The sequence below is a fragment of the Parasteatoda tepidariorum genome, chromosome 8 (genome assembly GCF_982258835.1).
Source record: "Parasteatoda tepidariorum strain Cologne lab strain chromosome 8, Ptep-v5.0, whole genome shotgun sequence".
NCBI lineage: Eukaryota > Metazoa > Arthropoda > Arachnida > Araneae > Theridiidae > Parasteatoda > Parasteatoda tepidariorum.
In genome coordinates, this window is record NC_141762.1 from 1,096,549 (window position 1) to 1,119,625 (window position 23,077).

The window sequence follows — 23,077 nt, forward strand, 5'->3', positions numbered from 1 at the left end:
GTTGTTGAAACGTGGCATTTGTTTACTTTAGCAACTGTTCTTTCCATTCTATTTCGAGTAAGACAAGCCCTTCAAGTATCAATCCTCTTAAGTGACACATTTTATATTCTTTCACAAAGAATCATTCTCAAATAGATCAACTCTTTCACTCTATATTTACACAAACGTCATGGGTCACATGTGTGGGTATGGGAGGGCTTCTTCTTGAAGTGCAAGTACCCAATTACGTGATGACACAATTCTCTTTTAATATATTTATCATATAGAAACGAACCATTCCGACACCAGCAGCCTCCGATTACGCAGACGTTATTTCAATTTGGAACGTTTTACGTCAAGTTTTTAATGGTACTAAGTACAGGTTGAAATTCGTTGTAATTTTGAGTAATGTCTCGCAGAGGGTTGACTTTTAGTATACGCTTTCTGTTCCGATATTTTTTTAAAAAATTTTATTTGAGATTTTTAAATATGTCTTCCGAGAGAACTGTGCTCTGGATTTTTGTTTACATTTGGAAAGATTGAATGCTTATTGGTTTATGTCAGGGTTAAAAGAAAACCGGATTTTATCGGAGTTTTGATGAAAAACCTTTTTTTTTCCCGATAATAATTTACGTTACGTTTTTATTTTTGAGTATTTATAATAATATAGTAGGATTTACCTATGACATAAAAGTTTAATATTTGATAACTTGTTTTGTTACAATCTGGTCATTTTTTGGGAAGTTTTAAGTTGCTATGCTTTGCTATTATAAGTTGCTATTATTTTTATACTTTCACTACCAACAGATAGTTACATAAAAAATTAAAACTACTAAATGAATGTTTTATTGCATTAACATAGTTTTAGTTCGATTGGAATAAGATTTAATCATAGCATTTTTTTTCTCGGTTTGAATTGCTAGTTGTTATAAAATTTTATATTTTTAAATTCCCTATTCAGCTTTTGGTTACTATAAAAGTGTTTTTCACCAGATCGTTTAGTAATATCTTGTAAAGTTAATTTTTATTAACCCTCTCAAAGAAATCAAATTTTTTTATACCTAAATAGTTAGTAACTACATAATTTTAAAAAATAAACTTAAAAATACTGTATAGTGTATTTTAAATGATTTAGAGCTTTTATTAGCTGAAACAACATTTTAAAGTATTCTGAGTGCAAACGCTTAACTGCTTATGCTGATTCATTGTTTTAATTGCATATTTAGGCTTGAAGTGACTTTATATAAAGCTTATTATGAAAATAAATATAAATAAGTATTACACAGTAAATGGGAAATAATTACAAAATGGTCAAATAACATACGGTTTTTCTACATACTTTTCATGAAATGTTGAGCAATAAGTTAATATTAGAGGACCCATTTATAATAGAAGAATACCACATTGAATTTTAAGCCTATAAGTTGGAATAATAATAAAAGTCGCATCACAAAAAGAGTAAAGAATAATATTAAGAAAGAATGATAAATAATACAAGTAAATGCCTTTAAATAATGAATAAATAAATAATTTATAGGTTAAAAATGTTTGTATATTTTTTGATAAACTTCAGTTGATGTTAATTAAAGAAATCTCGATCTTGATATTTTGTGGGAGGTAGGAATGTGGCAACAACATTGAGAAATGTTTTAGACAATTTCATTTATGTTAGATTGGGATACTGAACATTTTGAACGTTTGTTGCATCAATGAATTGCCAATATATGAAACATCAATTTTCTTAAGTATAATAACCTTAGTATGGTATAAAATTTCTAAAAAAAAAAATTCATTGCAACGAATTTAAATAGTATTAAACTTTAATGAAAAAGTATAAAAGAAAATAAATAAAGATACTGAACAATTTATGTAGCCTGGAGATTAGTAGGACCTGTATATACGTAGGATTGGATTCAATTTAGACTGTTTTTCGAAAGCTCGTCCTATGAAATGATATTTTTTTTTGTTGCGAATAATACGCTATTTTCATAACTGCTGTGAGTTTTCAATAGTTTATCATGACTGTTAGATTTAGATTAAGTTTAGCCTATCTAAAGCCAGCGCTGTCTAAGGACCGGGATAGCCTGGTCGGTAGGGCGCTGGGCCCATGTCCGAGAGTTCGTGGGTTCGAACCCCGCGGGCCGAAGACTCCCCGAGTAGTAAAGTGACTGATGCACGTTAAATATGTCGAGTCGCAAAAGTCCTCCATGATCCCATAACAAATCAATACCTCTGGGGGTACTGGATTGGAGATGGATCGTTCTCTGATTCAGGTCAAAATTACGATCTGTGGATGAATGAATGGGTCCGCTCTATAAAAGGATGAGACGTATGGTAAGGCAGAAGTCGAATTCTTGGCCATAGATGGCGCCACTGAAAAACAAGAAACGCACGCTCTGCCTTAAATTTGCTCGGTTTCACCAAGCAGGCTTGCCCGTGTGGCAAGTGGCATTAGAAACAAAAATAACAGCGCTGTCTATGATTATTCTGAAAATGGCACACAACGTCAATAAGGAGTAAAACAATAGTGTTTTATGTCTAATTTTTTTAATATTTTAAAGTGTACCCTGATGCTGCCGTTTCAAGGGGGTCATGAAAACTTGCAAAAACTGAGATTAAGGCAGAGTAAGGTTAAGGTAATATTTCATACAGTTTACTGATATTTAAAAATTAAAATCTAAATATCCTTACTGCACAACTAAAAACCTATATATTTTAATGGCAAACTTTAGTTTCTGTGGATGAAAAGCAACATTGAAGACAAACACTCACCTACTCGTTATCGATTACAAACAATTAGTAACAATAATTTACATCTAGGTGGAAAAATGTTGCCAAATTAAAAAAAAAATATTTTAATAGCCTTTAAAATATTTAAGTTATTTGTCCGTACTGAAGCCAAGATATTTCTTCACCGGATTCAGATGGTTTGAAATTATAGGTTTGTTGCAAGGCATTTAAATAGCGATTTTTTTTTCCGCTTACCGGAAGAGCTTCGAAAAACCATGGGGAAGCGTCTGACTTTCGTGGGTTAATGAAGTTGTCATTTCATGTAAAAAGATCTTATTATTATATTGTAATACATTCCGTCTTTGCACACAGAGCGGGGTGTCAGTCAGATACGTTCCCTCTCAACGACGGCGGTCATTTTTAAGACATCCCTTCCTTAACAAAAACACTGACCTTTCATTTCCAAACATCATTTCAGACAAAATTTGCGTGATGTGTGGTCGCTATTTATATATTAACGTTTGTGGATCATGAGGCAGCCTTCTATAATTTTCATTTAATGTCGCGACCATCCATCATAAATCGGAATAAAATGCCATTAAACTGAGATGTTAAACTTCCCCACCCCCCCTACAATTATTCCTCCCGAAAGTAAAATGAGCAATTTAAGTGACTTCTTGGGATATAAATCAGGCCATTTAAGCAGTTTTATGCTCCCATTCTCGAGTTTCGAGTAGAATAAAAAATGTTCGAAAAAAAAGGAAGAAAAAAAGTTCGAAAGAAGTGTTCTTTTTAGTTTTGGGAATGGTGAAAAGGAAAAAGAAGCACGTAGTATCGGACTATCAAACATAAAAATGATATTTCCAGACCAGAGGCATATCGTTAAAAGGAACGAGCACGTAAAATTTCCATCAAGGCTTATTCTATCAGTTGGAAGAACCTCACCGTCGCTTATAAAAGAACATAATCCGGGGGAAATGGTGGGGGGGCACAAAGATGTGTTTTACAACGACTTTCCTCACAGTCGTTTCTGGAAACGACTTATTTTGAATGTCCAGCTGATTAAAGGTTGTTTATTATGCCGTAACAATTACTACTTTGGTGGTTTTATATCAATAATTTATTGAAAAATGCCCTCCAGTTCATTCATTCTTATTGTGAGAAAGTTTTTTATTGCGAGGCTCCCAACAATATTTCAAGCCAAAAAAGGGTTAAAAAGGAACCTTTGTTTAAAAAAGGAGACCCAATATTTTCGAATAATTTATTTTTAATGTAAAAAGTGGTCCTTGCTCACGTATGTGCTTTGTATATCATAATTTAAATCGCTAAAATTTAATTGTTTCTCTCTAGTAAAAAATAAGCTTTTAGCTGAATTCAAACAAGAACAGAAAGACAAACAAGAGAGAAAAGACTCGAAGGGATCGAAACTAAAAATTTCTCTTGATTAGCTTACATTAACACTACCATTGAGCAGAGCTGGATTAAGCGTACGCGGGGCCCCTAGGCCATTCAAAATTCTGGGGCCCTTAGATTAAATTCTTTTTTTTTTGAATATATTTTTTATTTATTCAAATGCAAAAGTATTTATATATATCTTTTCATTTAAGAAAGCATATTTAAAATAAAAATAAATAATAATAAATTAAATTTTAATAAGTAATAAATAAATATTATTAACATTGTATAAAAACAATTATCGTATTTTATTAATATATATTTGAAATTGATTTTTTTTAAAACATCATTATTTTTCTTAATTTTTTAAAAGTTATTTTCAAAAAATTCATTTTGAAGGGGCCCCTAATCATTGGGGGCTCCCAGACTATGACCTAATGGCACTGAGTCTTTTAATTAAAATAATGTATATTTTTTTAAAATGACGCCAACTGTTCGGAATTTGTTATTTGCAAAAAAGCTGTTTATTTTTTTAGTGTAAGATTTTTTAAAAAACAAACTTTAAGAATTCGTAACCCCACAACTAATTAGAGATTTAAAATAACAGACCCACATCTTTAATCCAGTCAGTAACTTCTAAAAAGCAACTTTTAACTACACCGAAGCTAATTTGAAATTTAAATTAAGTGACAGATTGTTCTCCTCTTCCGACATGCGAGTACTTGGCTGAAATAATTAATAATTCTCCTGATTATAATTTTTGTTAAACAGAATTACGCGACTAAAACAAAGTAAATAAAAAAACGTCATAAAATTTTGACCAATAAATGACTCAAAAATAAATCGCAATGTTTCTTGAAACATTTTTCAAAAATTGCGAATATTTGACTTTTTCCCCAGCTAAATAGTTTTCGCTCTTTGTGAATGAGAAATTTTTTGAATCTGCGATGACATACGAGACTATAATAACTTTTACTATTATTATTTTTCATTTATTTTTATTAATCTATAATAATAAAGTAAAGAGTTTCTCTGCGTGTGTCTGTCTGTCTCTTATAATTCCAGAACAGTTTGTTTTGAAATTTGAACAGCGGCTGCAAGGGATACCCCCCCCCCCAATATTCTTTCAAAATTTTCAATTATTTCGTTCGATACAGCCGTATGCAAATTTAAATTTTTTCTTTGGCTACAATAGCAGAATGAGACTGTTTGCTAGCTTATATATCTTATTAAAGAAAAAAGGAGTTTTTTTTACCCGTTTTTTAATTCTTAATAATTTTTTATTCATTATGTCAGATAAATTCAATGATCGGTATGAACGGGAAAGCAATGGCAGATTACATCACCAAAAAATTTTTTTTCCAAAAGTTATTTGAAACTACATATTTATTTTGTTCATAGATATGTTTTCAAAACGTGGATATGTAAAACTATATAGTTTAAAATCAACGGTATTTGAAATAAAAGAATAATAAGATACGCATTGAAAAGCAAAATTAATGGAGAAATAATACTAATTCATGCAAACGAAACGCTAATGATGCTTGATTAAATTTGTTATTGGGTAATAGTTAGTTAAAAAAAATGTCCATGTTCTAGAACAAAATTAGAGAAAAGGTACTTTTTTTTATTTTGGGGGAATTGTGAAAAAAAAACTCCCAACAATTATAGACGTTAATAATGCATAATTAATTTTGGTAATAAATACATATTGAAGTAAAAAAAAAAGGCAACTATGGATTCTATGAAACAAAATTAATAGATAAATGGTACTCAATCGTTTGAGAAAAACGTAAACAATTGCCATATCATTTATAAACGCTATTTCTACTTGATTTATTTTGGTAATAATTACTAATTGTAATTAAAAATAAGCTATGTTAAAAGCAATGTTAAGTAATTGAATTCCTCGCCTTTTCCCCCGGAATTAGGTTATTCGGGTCAAATCAGACTCAACGCCCGCGACCATTTCCCTCAGGTGAAGAAGCACAGGCCCGCATCAGCACATGTTGGCTGAGGTACCCGGCGCCCCCCCCCTGCTTCCCGTGGCATTTATTAAAATTTTAAAAGGGGAAAAAGAATAAAAAGCAACGTACAGGGAAAAATGGTACTAATCCGATTAAAAGAAATATAAAAGAATCGTCAAGCTGTTATTGACGCCAATGATGCTTAATTCATTTTGGTAATAGTTATCAATTGAAATTTAAAAAAAAAGCTATATACTCTAAGTACCATAAATTAATAGAAAAACAGCACTCATTTGTTTAGCAGAAATGTAAAAAAAAAATTATTATTGATGTTTATGCTGCAAAATTAATTTTGGTAATAGGCACTACTGGTATTATAGTAATTGCTGTGGCTTTAATCGGTATCGATTATAGGTACAATGTATTATGTTGTTCTATTTGATACCTGTTAAAACTGCATCAATACTGGAACACTTTAATGTAGATACTTTTAAAAAAACGTTTTTTACGGTTTAGTACCGGAAAAAGTACCGTTAAGTATGGAAGAAAATCGTGTGATTATGATAAATTTTGACTATCACAAGTTCTTCATGCGGTAGCTTCATGCCAAATTATACTGAATAGAGTTAATATTCATTTTCATGGGATGAACTACTAAAAATATGTTTTTCTTAATCTATTAACCCAAAGACACCGAAAAAAATAAAATATAGTTACAAATATAAAAATATTTTAGCTATATTGATTGTGTTGGTAGTACTTTATATTTCACCCCGTACGAAGAACGCGTATTCAGCTAGAGAGAGAGAAATCGTTTGTAGACTGTTACGAATTTCTGCCTGACCAAGAGAAGGCGCTACAATAATTCTGTAATCACTTATGTGGCAGGCAATGGATTGAACTAAATGGCGAGCCGCTTTTCGTATCATATTGTTTTATTGTTTATTAAATTTGTTCGCCACCGAATCATTCTGCAACACAGACAGAATTAAGAAAAGTGATGATTTGGACAAATAGAACTTGTTTACAACGGAAAGAGGGAAATTTTCCAACTAGAGAGGCGCTTTTCAAAAGGACGGTTTAAAAATCAACGGATTTTTTTAAAAATTAACCTACGACTTATACGTAACCGAGTAAAAGTTGAGCGTAAATCACGAGCTACAAAAATAACATCTTTATACTTAAAAAAAAGTCTAAACATTTCTTCATCTAAAGTCTAAACATTCTTTTCAGAAGGATTCGAAAGGAATACTATGAATTTGTCTAAATATAGCAGCGACATACAAAGGAAAAACCTTGCGTTCGATGTATTCGAAGTTTTCGCAATTCCTTTTTAAATACAATTCGTATCGATTTATTATGTGCGCTGGGTTCTATTTCTGAATACAACTCGAACAGAATAATCTTTCCGGGCCAGATTTTCGAATCCGATATCGACTTCTCCAATATTTCTTTTCTAAGAACGCGGAGCATATAATCGATAACATCCCCTCCACCCCTCATATTTCATTCTAAAATGTGTTTCTTGATTACTTTGTAGTATCGTTTTGACTAGTCACGGAAATTCCTTGAAGGCTATTTGACTAGAATTCCATGTAGAATTCGGCCAATCGAATCTTTAAATTCATTTCGATGAATTAAATTAAAGCTTTTTTCATCCTAGAATTAACATTAAATTACACAGACGAGAAAAAAAAAACTAATCCAAATGTATTCTTTGGAAAGCGAAAGGCTTCCAATTGCTTTTACTGTATTAACAAAAACTCTAGCACGTTCTCCAAAGAAGTTTAGTATGTATGTTACCGTCAGTGTGTGAATTCCGCCCTCCCATAGAATGTCTAGATTTTGAATAGAATACCGAAAATAGATTGGTTAAGTATGAAATGTTTAATATTTATACATTGCTTAGGCATTATGAGACGCCCGGTGGCTGAGCGGTAGCGCTTCGCGCTGTCGTGCCACAGGTCCTTGGTTCGATCCTTGGGCCGGGCAAGGCCGACTCAGCCTTTCATCCCTTCAGTGGGTCGATAAAATGAGTACCAAGCATGCTTGGGAACTAACACTGGGGGTTCCGCGTTCGGCTGACCACCTGACCGGAACATATGCTCCTGCACCCCAGAGCCCAAGGTCAAGAAAACTGAGATGGGCACAGTCGGCCTTGGCCCTCTTAATGGGCTGTCGCGCCACTGAGTTAGTTTTAGTTTAGGCATTATGAAGAATGTCTAGTTTTGAATAGAATACCGAAAATAGATCGGCAAAGTATGAAAAGTTTGATATTTATACATTGCTTAGCCATTCTGTAGAATGTCTAGTTATTGAATAGAATACCGAAAATAGATCGCCAAAGTATGAAATGTTTAATATTTATACATTAGCTTAGCCATTCTGTAGAATGTCTAGTTATTAAATAGAATACCGAAAATAGATTGGTTAAGCATGAAATGTTTAATATTTATACATTGCTTAGGTATTATGAAGAATGTTTAGTTTTGAATAGAATACCGAAAATAGATCGGCAAAGTATTAAATGTTTAATATTTATACATTGTTTAGCCATTCTGTAGAATGTCTAGTTATTGAATAGAATACCGAAAATAGATTGGTTAAGTATGAAATGTTTAATATTTATACATTGCTTAGCCATTCTGTAGAATGTCTAGTTATTGAATAGAATACCGAAAATAGATCGGCAAAGTATGAAATGTTTAATATTTATACATTGCTCAGGCATTCTGTAGAATGACTAATGACAAATTGGCTAAATATGAAACAATTCATATTTTACCCATTGCGAGGCCATTCTATGTAATATATGTATAAGTCCTTCTATAGAATATTTAGACCTTGTATATTATGATTGGGACAAGTGTATAATAATTCTCATTTCATCAATATTTTATTTTTATCAATCAGCTTAGTCATTTATCAAATGCTTTTAAACATTAAAATTCATTTAAAACCTAAAGAATTCTGAACTATTAATTTAACAAAAAAATATTTCCTTCTTGTAACGAAATAGATTTATCGAGAAAGATATAAAGAAAGGGAAAAAGTAATGTTTTTTTTTATCACTTATAAATTAACTGCAATATTCACAGAATAAAAGTCAAAAAAATAATAATAAATATTTTACTGAGAATTGCCATGCTGAAATACGCATAACATATTTCCTAAGATTTAAGAACTAAATTATGACATTATTTAATCCTTTTTCAATAAATAAAAATCCTTAATATTATCGGTAATCTTTTTTATACCACAACCATGAATTAAGTGCAGGAAAAGAAATCATTTTTTTTTTGTGTAGATTTTCTCTACATCTGCTTAACACATTTACATAGAATTACCGGGTGGCTAGATTTTTTTAAAAAAAAAATTCGTTATTATTTCTGATTCTTTCTTTACCACCAACACATTTGAATGCGTAAGGCTAAGAAAAAGAGCCTTGGCATTAAATTTAATCAATTAATAGTCAATACATAACTTTCCTTGGCGAAAACTATTCTTAAGTATACATGACAACACTCGCATTTTTTATATCTTGGAGGTTTCATGTGGGGCCAGCAGCCACACCCTCTAACCCATTTTCAAAATTTATTCTAAATGTAAAATGCGGCATAATTTCTATAAACATTCTTTTTTTTTATTATTTATCATAATTTGATTTTTTATTTATGCAGTTATTAATATATACTAATTTAATTTATAATGGAATAAAAAGAACAATTATCGATCAACATATTCAACTAATAGCAAATCTTCTTACTTCACTGAATATCATCAACTAATTTCATCACAAGCAATCTAAATGTTTTCACTAAGGAAATTTTATGGGATTTAAAATAAAGCAAAGCTCAAAATAAGATTCACCATTAAGTTGTGAATATATTTTTAACTTTACAGCATTTCAATGAATTATAAGAAGTTTTATAAATGTTAAATTTTAAATATTTTTTAAGTACTTTTTTAGTTACAAACAAAGTTGAAACCCATTAATTTTGAAATAGTTAAAAGCCCTCCACATTTATTCGAATTTCGCGCGTTGTAATAATATTGTATTAAAATATTGGTTGTTAGGAACCTTATGGAAATAGTAGCAACAACTGCTAAAAAAAAGTCATCGAAAAATAAATTCGATTAATAATGAATTCGTCACCACAAGTAAACCGCGTCAAATGCTGGCGGGCCGCATATGTCCTGTGGGTTAAGCATCGCTACGTCTGAGTAATTTTCCAGAGGCTATACTTTTTTTTATAAAGGAAAGAGAAATAATACAATTTATTTTGAAAACTTAAACTTTTATTTTTTTAAACACGCTCTGGTAATAAAAATTTGCAGAAACTGTGACACTAATACGTCGTCCCCTGGGAATCTTATTTATGTCATAAACTCCAGGCCTAAGTGAAAAGATAGCCTTATAAAATTTTTATTTTTGTTCCACGCGTTTAGAGGATGCCGCTTATTGGCTCATTCCACCTTATTCCTGTTTTTTTTATCCCCTGAAGCTTCCCTCTAACCAGAAAATCTTCGAACTCACCCCTTTAAGAACAAATGCTGCAGCAATTTCGTCTCCGGATACTAGTGAAGACTGGACGGCGAACAAAAAGAAATAATAAAAAAAGGGAGTCCTAAATCGAAGAAGACTCGCTTTTATCTAACACGGTTACAGTTAAGGAGGAAAGGGTGTTGGGCGCGAAAATAAATTCTCGATGCATCTCCCTAGGCAACGGGAAAAGTGGTTCCCGAAGGTCACGTGTCTTCTCCCAAAGATGACGGATGGGAAGGTGATCAATGAAATGAATACTCTTTTTAGAAATTTTGCTTCTCGTTTTTTTATTATGCCTATCGTTCTGTGAATTCAACCCCTGGGGCCGTCTATTTATTTTCGATTAGTGGCCCGTTTTATTGCCGGTGATGAATTTTCTGTCGTTAGCTCTTTATTTGCCTTTTTCTCTGGAACTTGTATTTATAGGGTCCTGGTATTAATGGATTTCTTTCTTGTTCTTTCAAGGTTGGAGTTTTTTATTTGACTAGTATTCAAATAGATGTCTTAGAATTTTGTCGATAAATATCTTAGGGTTAACTGATATGAGGGTAGCCGGGTTGAAAAAAGTTACCTTGTCTATTAAAACTTCAAGATTTCACATGGTGCAATCCCGAATGGTTTGATTGAAGATCAACAATCAACTTCTCTTATATTTTCCCGTAACGAGTTTACTACGCCCCTTGTTCGCAAAATAGTCTGAATCAGTCAACACCGGAAAAATTCTAAAAATGTCGTCTGCTATTTTTTAATCTATCTGGTTGTACTGCACTTAGTTATGGCTCAAGCTAGTCTTGCATCAAGCTGGTGAAAATAAAATTGCCATTTTTGAGAGAAAGTTTTGAGGGCCATCCTTGGTGGGATAAAAATAAATAATTCCTGGAGAAAACGATATAATACTGAACTGTAAACTGTATAAAATCTACAGAGAGCCAGATATTGTGAAATTCATAAAAATAAATCGAATGAACTGGGCAGCTTCAGAAGGAATGATGACTCAAATTTAAAGAAAATCCTATTACACAAACCCCTAACGAACAGGAAAAGAGGTAGACCCAGGCTGAGATGGCTGGATTTAGTTGAGACTGATTTCCTTACTCTAAAGGAGAAAAACTGGCGAACAAGTGTCAAAAGTAGAGATAAGTGGATTCGAATTCAAAGGAAGGCACTGGCCCACCCTGGGCTGTCTAGCCAGATATGATGATGATGAGCCTTTGTTTTAAATTATATTTACAGTGCTTCAAAATGCAATTTAAGAATTTTCCATATTAATCGGATCAACCAAGACTTTGGACATGAAAATAAATATAGGCTGTCATAGATGTTACCATTCAAAAAACAAAAAGCATTTATTTAAAATAATGCTAAAAAACAGCATTTAACTGAACCATTTTAATTAAAAAGCCTCAGCACTGGGGCGAAAACACGTCAATGGAAAGTACAGTTTTTTTTCTTTAAATGTTTTGCATATTGTTCTGTGAATCCAACTTTTAGAGCCGTCTATTTATTCTTACTGACCTTTTTCTATTGCTGTCGGTGAATGTTCTGTCTTGATGATTTTACTTGCCTTACTCTCTGGAGCTTGAATTCATAGCGTCCTGGTATTAATGGATTTCTTTTGGAGTAAGATTTTTGTTTTGGTGAGACGGAAGATGAGAGGATAAGGCTGGATTTTTTTCTCTGGTTAGTATTCAAATAGAACTTTGTGTACTAGGTCTGCATATACATATCTTAGAACTAACTGTTAGTTATGAAAGTTGTTGAGGCGAAAGAAAATGCACTTTGTGATACTTCATATTAAACGTTCATAGGATGCTATAAAATTTGATTTAAAAATTGCCCATGTTTTTCAGGTCAAAATAGACTCTGAGCAGTTAAATTGGCATAATTTGACATAATTATCGTTTGAAAATCAGTAGGTTTTTAATGTTTATTGCAGAAAGCTCTTTGACGAAAAAGAACTAGATGTAGTGTTAACGGGGAAGAATGTAAAGAGACAGGCTAAATTGCATTTCCCCCCCTCTATTTTCGTGTTTTTTACCTTTCAAATATACAGCAATGTATTTTAAAAACGTAAAATAAAACTGAAAGATGATTAAAATGCAAAAGTTATAGATATTACTTTTTTTTGAAATTAAAAAATATTATTGATATTATGACGCATAAATTTTTAAAGGAATAATAAATTGAAGAATTATGCAATTTTCACTTAATTTAAAAAAAAAATTTTTTTTATGTAATAATAAAGAACACTGTACACATACTATAATAAGATGTTTTCTGATCAAAGAAATTAAACACTTTAAATTTTGAAACAGAATAATTTTCGCAAACTAAGAAATTATTTATTTATTTAAAAAATACGCCTCACACAAAGAAGATTTGTAAACATTGATTGAAAACTCAATAAATGATATAATAGAACAATGACAAATGAGAAAAAAAAAACTCAAAAGCAATCTATGCCTTTTTAAAAGTTATTAAAGTATATCCAGACACCTTAGTGAGAAACCATCATACTGATGCCATCTACGAAATTTAAAAATAACAAACTAGAGTCATAAGAAATCAGCATGTACACCAGAATTCGCGTGAGATAAAAGATGCAATTTATCAAACTTGCACTTACACCTAAATAGCGTCTCATTCCAGTGTTAATGAGAACAATTTGCTGATTATCATACATTTAAAATTTAGATTGTAATATTTGCCATTCAACGAACATAGTGAAATTCAACACACCAAATCCAGACTTGCTACAAGATATAACTCCTCAGCTGCAGTCGATAGCTTTGATCTTTTGGAATTACCAACATTTTCATTACCTCTGGAGTCATTTTATTCAAACACATGAATTATCCTAATTCCCTCTTCCTCAAAACCCAGAGCAGTCTTTCTTAAGTACTGATTTCATTAATAATTAATATCTCTCACTGTCTTATTCTCGCTGCTGCAGAAATTAAAATGAAATATCCATTTCTGGTGTTTCAGAAGTAAAACTCGTACTTTCGGTCTAAAGAGAGGGAAATGCAACAACGACCGGTTCGAGAACAAATTAGATTTTGGTCGCCAAAATTCCGTCTGAAATAGCACCTCGCCGTGCGAGAGTAATTGCATTATATTTGGCGAGGATTGAAACCTTAGCGCATTTGAAGGAAATTGAAGCCATGTAATGGGAAGTGATGGATAGATCTAAGGTTGAATTGATTTAAGCTGGTAGAAAAGAAAATAGTGAGATGATTTTAAGTCACTTAATTAAATTTTTATCACTTTCACTTGTTTGTTTATGAACATACTTTTGCACCGACGTTTGTTTTGACACCGTGATGTATTAGAAGTTTTGGGACAGGACTTTATTTTTTTAAAAACACAGATCTCGATTGAGATCATATATTTTGTTGATTTTTATTGCAAGTGATAAGAAATGTCACTGAAAAGTTTCTAGAATATTTCGCAGAAATATCTTGGATTCTTTCATTGCTTAATCTACTGAGAGCATAACATTCGATACAATTTCGTTACGTAAATCACATTTTAAGATTTTTTTTTTCTGTTTGAATGCTTTTGCAAAGCGACTGTCTACGTAAATATGTAATTGGATTCATCTTAGTCGGAGTACAATGAAATTCCTTAAGAAAGGTAAAAAAAAAAATTAAAAAAAAAAAAAAAAAAAACACATCAAGTAACTTTTCAGAGAGGAAAATAAATATCTTATAATCTGAGTCTAGTGGATTAGATGTTAGACACCGTATGGTTAATTAAATATTTCGCTGGAAGGCTTTAAAAGAGTTTGGATTTTTTATCTTTGCTTTTCATAGTTTAATAAATAAAGTAAAACAAATAGATAATTTTCAACATTATTTTAATAGAGATTTTTTGCAGTATTATATATCATCCGACAAGTTCCAGTGCATAAGTTTTGAAGTAACTGTGCATGCTCGTTACCTGTTTTATTATTTTTTTTAAACATTGCTAGTCCGCACTTCAGGTACGCATGCGCAGTTACATTAGAACATACGTATTGGGAACATGCAGAATGATGCGTAGAACCGTAAACTTGGTTGCGGAAACTGGGTGAACTTGAAAATTTGTTGAATGGAATTTTCAAAATCAATTTAGTATTCTTCTAATTCGTAAATTTTTATACTATAATAATGAATACAATAACTTAGCGAGCTTGACTTACCCTACAAATTTATGTCGCGAATCGTTAATTTTGTATGTAAATTTTTCGTTATGCTAAAAGTATTAATAAAACAGTTTTTATAAATTATATGCATAGTGAGATACATATTCTGTTCTTTTCAATAAAAACAACAATGTACTTAATCAGTTTAAGAGTTTTTTATTGTTTCAATTTGGAAGTTTTAACTGAGTTAACAAATTTCTTGCACCCACAAGTTTTTATAGGGAGGGAGGAATGCAAAGAGATATTTTTGCAACTTAACATTGTTAACGATCTATAATATTTTTTTAAATTCTGATTACAATGTTTTTTTTTAAATTTATGATATAAGAATAATATCGTACCTACTTTCTTGAAATAAAAGCAAAATAATATAGGTTTAAGAAAAACGTAATGAAAAATTTGCAAAGAACATTTTTTACGTCTAAAATAAGTATATATTGTTATATGTCTAATAATGACTATGTAATTGTATTAAACTAATGTAACTTTATTAGTTTTATGTAAGTTTTAATACATTTTTCTTTCAATTCTTCGAAATATACAGCGAAACGAAAACAACTTTGTAACTTCAATGACCTAACATATTATGTTAAAATTTCAGAAATTTCTGAGCAATATAGATAAATAAGAGATCGTAGATTAATTAAAAACGATTTCACAAAATATCGTACATTCACTTAAAAAACTTCACAAACGATAGTGGAATTGAATTTATTAAATCATTAATCTTCATAGTATTAAATATTCTTTTTTACAATATGCCACTAAAATATTTTTATTGTTTTTTTGTTGATTATAGATTTATTAAAAATGTTTCCAAAAAGATGGTGGATTCGCTAAAAATATTACAAAAAAGATATTAGATTGGCAGAAAAAGGTTTCACAGAAGATAATAAATGCACTAAAAATAATGTAACAAAAGATTGACTAAAAAATGGTTTCACAAAAGATAAAGTGGAATTCGGTACTCTAAAGCATTAATCTTAGTATTAATATTACTTTTTATACCATGTTACTGAAAAGTATTTTAATTATTTTTTGTTGAAAATCAACGAAACCTAGTAATACTGATATTATTTACAAGTATAGTCTATTTCAAGGCGTTGATGCATTATATTATTCAAGATAAAATAAAACAAACTATTATTTGAGTCTGATTAATTATAATAATCAAATTTCAACTTGTGTTAAGTGAAATTTATTGTATTATGTGAAACTACTAAAACTCAAAGTGGAGGTGAGTAACAGCTGTTCTATAACAATTTATGTTCTTTTTACTACTGTTATTGTTGAAACGTAGTTTTTTTAAAGTAAAGTATCAGTAAAATTAAATTCATAGTAGTTTAAGTTGCATTGAATGCAAGTATTTATTAGAAATCAATATATTAAGCTAATAATCTAGATAAAATATATCATTAACAGCGAAAATGAAAAGTACGTAAGATAATTTAATCTTAATTATTTTACATTCCATAGTAGAGTTCAAAAATTAGAATCCCGAGAAAAATGGTGCAGTTCCGAGATTTTAAATTAGCTGTTAGAAAATAGTAAAGTGAATGAACTTTAATTGCCGGTTATATATTAATTGTAGTTCAATGAGTCCTTTATTTATCAAAATTTCCAGTAAATGCCTCAGCTTCGTTAAATATTAAGATCGAAGTGAGTGGTAAGCTAGAGAGGTTTCGACGTAATAAATGAGCTTTCAGATGCTGGGTCTGAAGTTCTTCTAAGTTCTTCTCTTTCCTTCATTAATTTTGCAAATTCTGTAGTTAAGAATTTTGTTCGAGTGAGTTTGAATCAGTTGAATAATTTTATCGACCTGTTTGGATTCGTTGTATGGGTGTGCGATTGATGATGATTTCATTGTTTAAATCACAGTGAGCCAGCATCCAAGGTTCCGTGGCCAAAATTAGTATTTTGATAAAATCTGTTTTAAAATTTGGGGGTTTTATTTAGGGGTTTTTATGTGCAAGTAAATTGAATTCATAGCTGAAATTTTGAAATACACTAAAAATGCAGAAAAAAAAACAGGATTACGGCTGAAATATGGTGATCAAAAATAAAAAAAAATAATATAATACGTTTAAATAATTAAATATACCAATGAAAATATAATAATTTTCGTACTTTTATATAAGCATCACTGGCTGCATCATTTTATATAAGCATCACTTAAAAATGCGTAATACATTTTTCCTTCTAGCAGATTAAAAACTATAAATAAATTAAAAAATATATTTTTAAGTGGATATCTAACATAGTGGCGAGAAATCTATATATTTATTTTAGATTCGATTTATAAATAATTCATAAATTTTTTTTCATGTTTGTTAATTCATTTATTATTATTTTGGCACTATCGAATTTCGAATTACTTTCAAATTTTAAAAATATTAATTATTTCATGTTTAAGAAATTATTAAAGGGAGATAACATTTTTAGAATACCTATCGTTTTTATAATTACCGATGTGTTTTTGTTAACTTCTCGAAAATGTTTTATAAAAAGGTTAACATTATTCTTTAATTAAGATTGAGTTAATTGTAATTATAAAAAAAATGAATTAAATCAATTCTGGTGTAACACATCCTTTTAATTATATCAAATGAAGTAAATCTGTTATATCAAAAAACAAAGTCTTTTAAATATAGTTTATGCGTTTTATAAAACATAAACACAGTGTGTTTATAAAGTGATCTTAACAATAAAGTATTTTTAACTTCCTAAGAAATGAATGAGTTATTTTTGCAACAATTCATTCATCTCATACTTATAAGTTTACTTCCAGCTAAATAACATGAGCTTACAGAATAACGCAAGTTACATGAATAGAGTTTTTTCATACATTCAGTTAAAAAAAATATTTTTGAAGAACTAAACATTTTCATTTAATTCATAAAATAAATAGAACGAGTAACTTTTTTTTTATTAAATTCTGCAATACATTTGAAAAAAGGAAATTTTACCAAAAAAGTACCCGTCTAAGCATTTACAGTTGGACTTCTATTTAACGAACTTCCATTTTGCGAATTTTTTCTAGGAACCAAGAACATTTTGGAAATTTCTTCGTAAAATAATTTCCAAATAGCAAAGTGAATTTTCTATTTAACGAAATTTTCTTTGAGATCCACTTTCCCTATTTCCCAAAATATTTCAGAACATTTCAAACTTGTTAACGCATTTTATAGAGGAAATGACCTTGAATTAATTTTCGAAGCTCCCTTAACTTTTAGAGAAAGCAGTAAAATCCCTTTTTGTCTGCATTTCAAACGAAAAACTCAGACAAAATTAACGGATTTTATCAGTAATAATTAAATTTAAGAATGCATGTGGTAATGTAAAATTACTTTGCAGTAATAATTTTATACAGTAAATAAATACAGTCATAATTTAATACATAAATTTAGCTTTTTTTAGTTGAAAATGTATGTAGCATGATAGTGTAACACTGGATAATGTTTTGCTCTATTCTTGCTTCCTATGCAGATTTCTTTTATGGCTAAGATTTATAAAATAAATGGTAGATACTAGTTTACGAGATAAAGTTGTACCAATTTGCTATTTTAATTATGTCCAGTGTTTATGAATTTAAAACCTGTTTTGTGTTTAAGTATATCAAAAGGTGATTTTCTATTTAACGAATTTTCCTTATATCGAACTTATTATCGGGATTTAGCAACTTCGTTAAATAGAGGTCCAGCTGTAATTTATTTTATTTTATTTATTATGGGTTGTCGACGAGAATTTAAATGTATATTGAATTGCGGTTTAGATTAATTTAATTTCGTTCTTTATGTGCCACCATGTGTAGTATAGGTTCCGCTTTTACGCAGCCCAGCCACCATCGGTCTGACCCTACTAGCCACACAAAAACATGCATTTTTTTTACGCCTATTGATGGTTCATTGAAACTGTAGAGAAATTTTTTTTATATCAAAACAGGTAAAAATAACCGAATAATTCATAACTACAGTTAAATGTCTCAGCATTTAACTGTAACTATTCGGAATTGAAAATCGGCAATTTTATTCCCAACAAACTGTCCAATAGCTTTTAAAATAAAAATTTTCTTCTCCCTCTTTTTAACTAGAAGGAAAATAAATCAAAACAGAGAATGTCAATTTATTTTTTCTAATTTTTTTCATCTGAGGTTTTCGGTTTTTTCAAAATAATAATTACCTTTCAAACGATATTTATTTTTTATTTCGGTTGTTTAGTACGTTGATGTGAACAATTTTAACTTTGCCTTAATGAGTAACGTAAATGAATTGTTAAAATTGTCTTCTCTTTTTAAATTTAAATTGTTTGATGTGTGTTTTGTAAAACCCAGAGAGTTTCTTTTGAATGATTTGCTTAACATTTTTTTTTATGTACTCTTGTTAGGCAGTGCCATTAAATCAAAGTCACAATTAATGATTTAGTATGTCAGAACGGACTTTTTTTCTGCATATTTGAGAAATTTTTGCTTCAGATGTTATTTGTTCTGTTAATTAATTAGTGATGGGGACTCATTATTGAGTTTTTCTTAAGCAATATTTGAAAAGAATTTATTTTTAGATATCGTATATCAAAGTTATGCAGGGTATCCGGGAGAAACTTTTGCTTATTCGTCAACTAATAAAAATCAGCTATGCATTTTTTTTCCTTCAGTTTTTCTTAAACAATATTTGAAAAGGATTTATTTTTAGATATCTTATATCAAAATTATGCAAGGCATCCGAGTGAAAATTTTGCTTATTCATCAACTAATCAAAATCAGCTATGCATTTTTTCTCTTCAGTTTTCCTCAAAATTTATTTAAAAGGAATTTATTTTTAGATATCTTATATCAAAAATATGCAGGGTATCCGAGAGAAACTTTTGCTTACTCATCAATTAATCAAAATCAGCTATGCATTTTTTCTCTTCAGTTTTTCTAAAACAATATTTGAAAAGAATTTATTTTTAGATATCTTATATCAAAATTATGCAGGGTATCCGAGAGAAACTTTTGCTTACTCATCAACTTATCAAAATCAGCTGGGAATTTTTTCTCTTCAGTTTTTCTTAAACAATATTTGAAAACAATTTAATTTTAGATGTCTTACATCAAAATTATGCAGGGTATCCGAGAGGAACGTTTGCTTATTCGTCAACTAATCAAAATCAGCTAGGCTTATTTTATATCCATTCGTAGGTTTATACAAATCTTTCTTATATGAATATCTATATTATACCACTAAACATGTATTGAGTATTTTAAAACAGTTTAGTTCTGTTTCTGTGAGCACACACACCACTCAATCATGGCGAAGCACTTTAGCTCGGGTTTTCGAGGCTCTATATCTTTTAAAAGTCAGCGTAGGAATGTTATGTAAATTTGATCTCAGTCAGACGACGTGGATAGCTCCTGGGCTGGTACCCCCTTTTCACAACTTCCACACCACAACCAATGAGAGGCCGCGATAGATTTAACTTTTTCCTTGCTGCGTATACAAACGATTAATGTGTCGACTACGAGGATCGAACACACTATCGCCTGTGTGAGTGACACCTTTACCGAATGCGCTATAGGAACACAGCGTGCGAGACAAACTTGATAGATTTGTAAACAATTAGAATTATTGTCTGACGGTTTCTAAACGTAAACCAAAATCTGGGATAAATAATTCATAAACGTACTAAATACATCTGAGCTTGGCGTGAGCTTCCTCAATAACTGCCTTTTGAATTTAACTGCACCCTTTAAAATGTACAATATGCATTCCGAATTCGGTATTAATATAGTATTTATTCGCACTATTTTTGGAGTTTGCCAACTCCCTATCCGAATAAGTATTACATTGCACCAATGCAAGAACTGCAAAATATTGGGTGCAATGGAATATGCAGAAAAGTTCCATTTAATCTTTTGATACGCAAATTTAGGAATTTTTATACCTCTGAATAGTTAATTCATTAATAAAAGTATCTTTTAAAACAAATTTTAGAAACTCTATGAGAGTTAATATTTTAATCATTAGTGCAAAATTATAAAGTTTTTTTTCCATAGTATTTTGCGAACCCAGAGTTGCCACAAAAAAAATTAACAGAATAGTTGCTTTCAGTAGCCTAAAACATGAAAATAGTAGCCAAAAACTAGGAAAATAGTTGCCTAAATAAGAACAAAAATTCAGCAGAAATATGACTAAATTTTGTGATGACTTAATTCTCATATACCATGATCCATTCAGTCAAGTTGGTGGCAAATATGATAATTGTTATGTAAACGTAAATGTTTTATATATATATATATATATATATATATATATAAAGAGAGAGAGAGAGAGTGGGATATATATGTGATTACTCAAATTTGAAATTCACGCATCGTAATAGCCTATTAAAAAAAGTTTCTAACTCGTGCGGGATTTTGTAGAAATTATCATTGAAAAGGTGACCGAGAAATAAAATAGACTTACAATAGAGTAGTCTGTGCAGATTGAATAAATTAAAAAGTGAAGACTCAAATTTGCAAAATTTTTTATTTTTTAACGAAAAAAAAAGTTCAGTGTGTTGTTGTTGTTGTAGTTCATTTACGTCGCACTAGAGCTGCTCAATGGGCTATTGGCGACGGTCTGGGAAACATCCCTGAGGATGATCCGAAGACATGCCATCACAATTTTGATCCTCTGCAGAGGGGATGGCACCCCTGCTTCGGTAGCCCGACGACCTGCACGCGAAGTCGAGCACTTTACGGTAGAACAGTTTAACGAGGACCAATACCGCACACCCTCGGTCCCTACGCAGACTGATCTAAGTGGTCACCCACCCGCACCCTGACCGCAGCCAGTGATGCTTGACTTCGGTGATCTGCTGGGAACCGTGTCTTAACGATCAGTCCACTGCGGGACTCAGTGTGTTCAGAAACTATCTTGTTGGGTGTAGATTTTTCACCCAATTAATGCTTAAAAAAATGGCTAGGAGTACAGAAAAGTCTCCTAATAGGCTCCTTTTCCTGAAAATATTTGCTTTTTCAGTCTTTTCAGGCAAAAAAAGTTGCCATAGTCGCCTGCCTCATGGCAAAAATAGTTGCAAATAGTTGCATTTTAGTCGCCTGTGGCAACCCTACAAATCATACACATATCTACATCGAGACGAGACATTTCATTCATTTTTAATTCTGTCGTAAGTTTCTTATCTCTTTTTTTTTTAATAAAAATTCATAAGAAACAGTAAGTTTCTTATTAAACTTTTAAAAATTCATAAAATTCAACTGCAGAATGATATAAAATAAGGAAAAAGCTGTGGACATTATATAAATATCGTATTTTTATCATTTAAAAATGATTGATTGTTAGAAGGGAATTTAATAGGGCGTGTTGTAATTGTATCACTTATTCTACGAGATCAGTCAGAATTCAACAATTTTTAAAACAAAATAATTGCTTTTGTCGGTGTGAATAATTTTTCAAGATGACAGGGAACTTATTTTGATGCTTCTTGTTTTGAGTCTAGATTCTGCTTGAATATTTCAGCAGAATGTCTAGTAAGTAGGTTGTTTAAAGTGTCTTATGTGACAGGTATGATATGCAAAGTATAAAATATTGCTTTTAAAGAATTTAATATATATCTTTAGCGCGAGTCGTTTCTGCTTTCCTTGTAAATTACTTAAAAACGAAATCGTGTACAACTTTTTACCTTACTTTTAATAAAATAAAATAAAAATAAAAATTTAAGTGTGTTTAACACATTGAAGTTTTTTGTTTAAAATAGTAAGTGATAGAAACTAAAAATTATGAGCTTGAACGCTTCCTTCTAACTGTGTAGACAGTAGAGGTTTCAACAGTTTTTCAAGAAAAAAAAAAAGAGACCGAAATAGTGAAAAATGGGACCAAAAATGAACCTAATGTTTTATTTCCAATGAATGAATTATTATGAATTATTTTCAATCATTATTTATATATATATATATATATATATATATATATATATATATATATATATATATATATATGGGCGAATCTCAGGAATCATTAACCTATATGTCTTCAAACTTTTCTTATAAATATATAACATAATAAGCGAAAATTAATTCTAATAAAATTACAGGAATAACTATGCATTACTAACTTTAAGATACGTACAGTTTTGATCGCGAGTAACTTGCTTTTGGCTTACATTTCTTATTTCAATTCTACATTTGACAACTTTTCACGAGTATCGCTTAGAGTGTTTAACATACTTTTTATTTTTTTAAATATGTATTCTGTTTAAAAAAAACTGAAAATCATTAAAAAGAAAATTTAGTAGCTT

General features: G+C 30.4%; 2 protein-coding genes across 4 annotated transcripts in view; one reads left to right on the forward strand and one right to left on the reverse strand.

Annotated features, from left to right (window-relative positions):
* Nucleotides 1-23,077, forward strand: part of LOC107440814 (uncharacterized) — a 688,492-nt gene that overhangs the window by 202,605 nt on the left and 462,810 nt on the right. The gene's annotated exons all lie outside the window — the stretch shown is intronic.
* LOC107440819 (tetraspanin-4) overlaps nt 1-23,077 on the reverse strand; it is a 244,927-nt gene that overhangs the window by 113,527 nt on the left and 108,323 nt on the right. The gene's annotated exons all lie outside the window — the stretch shown is intronic.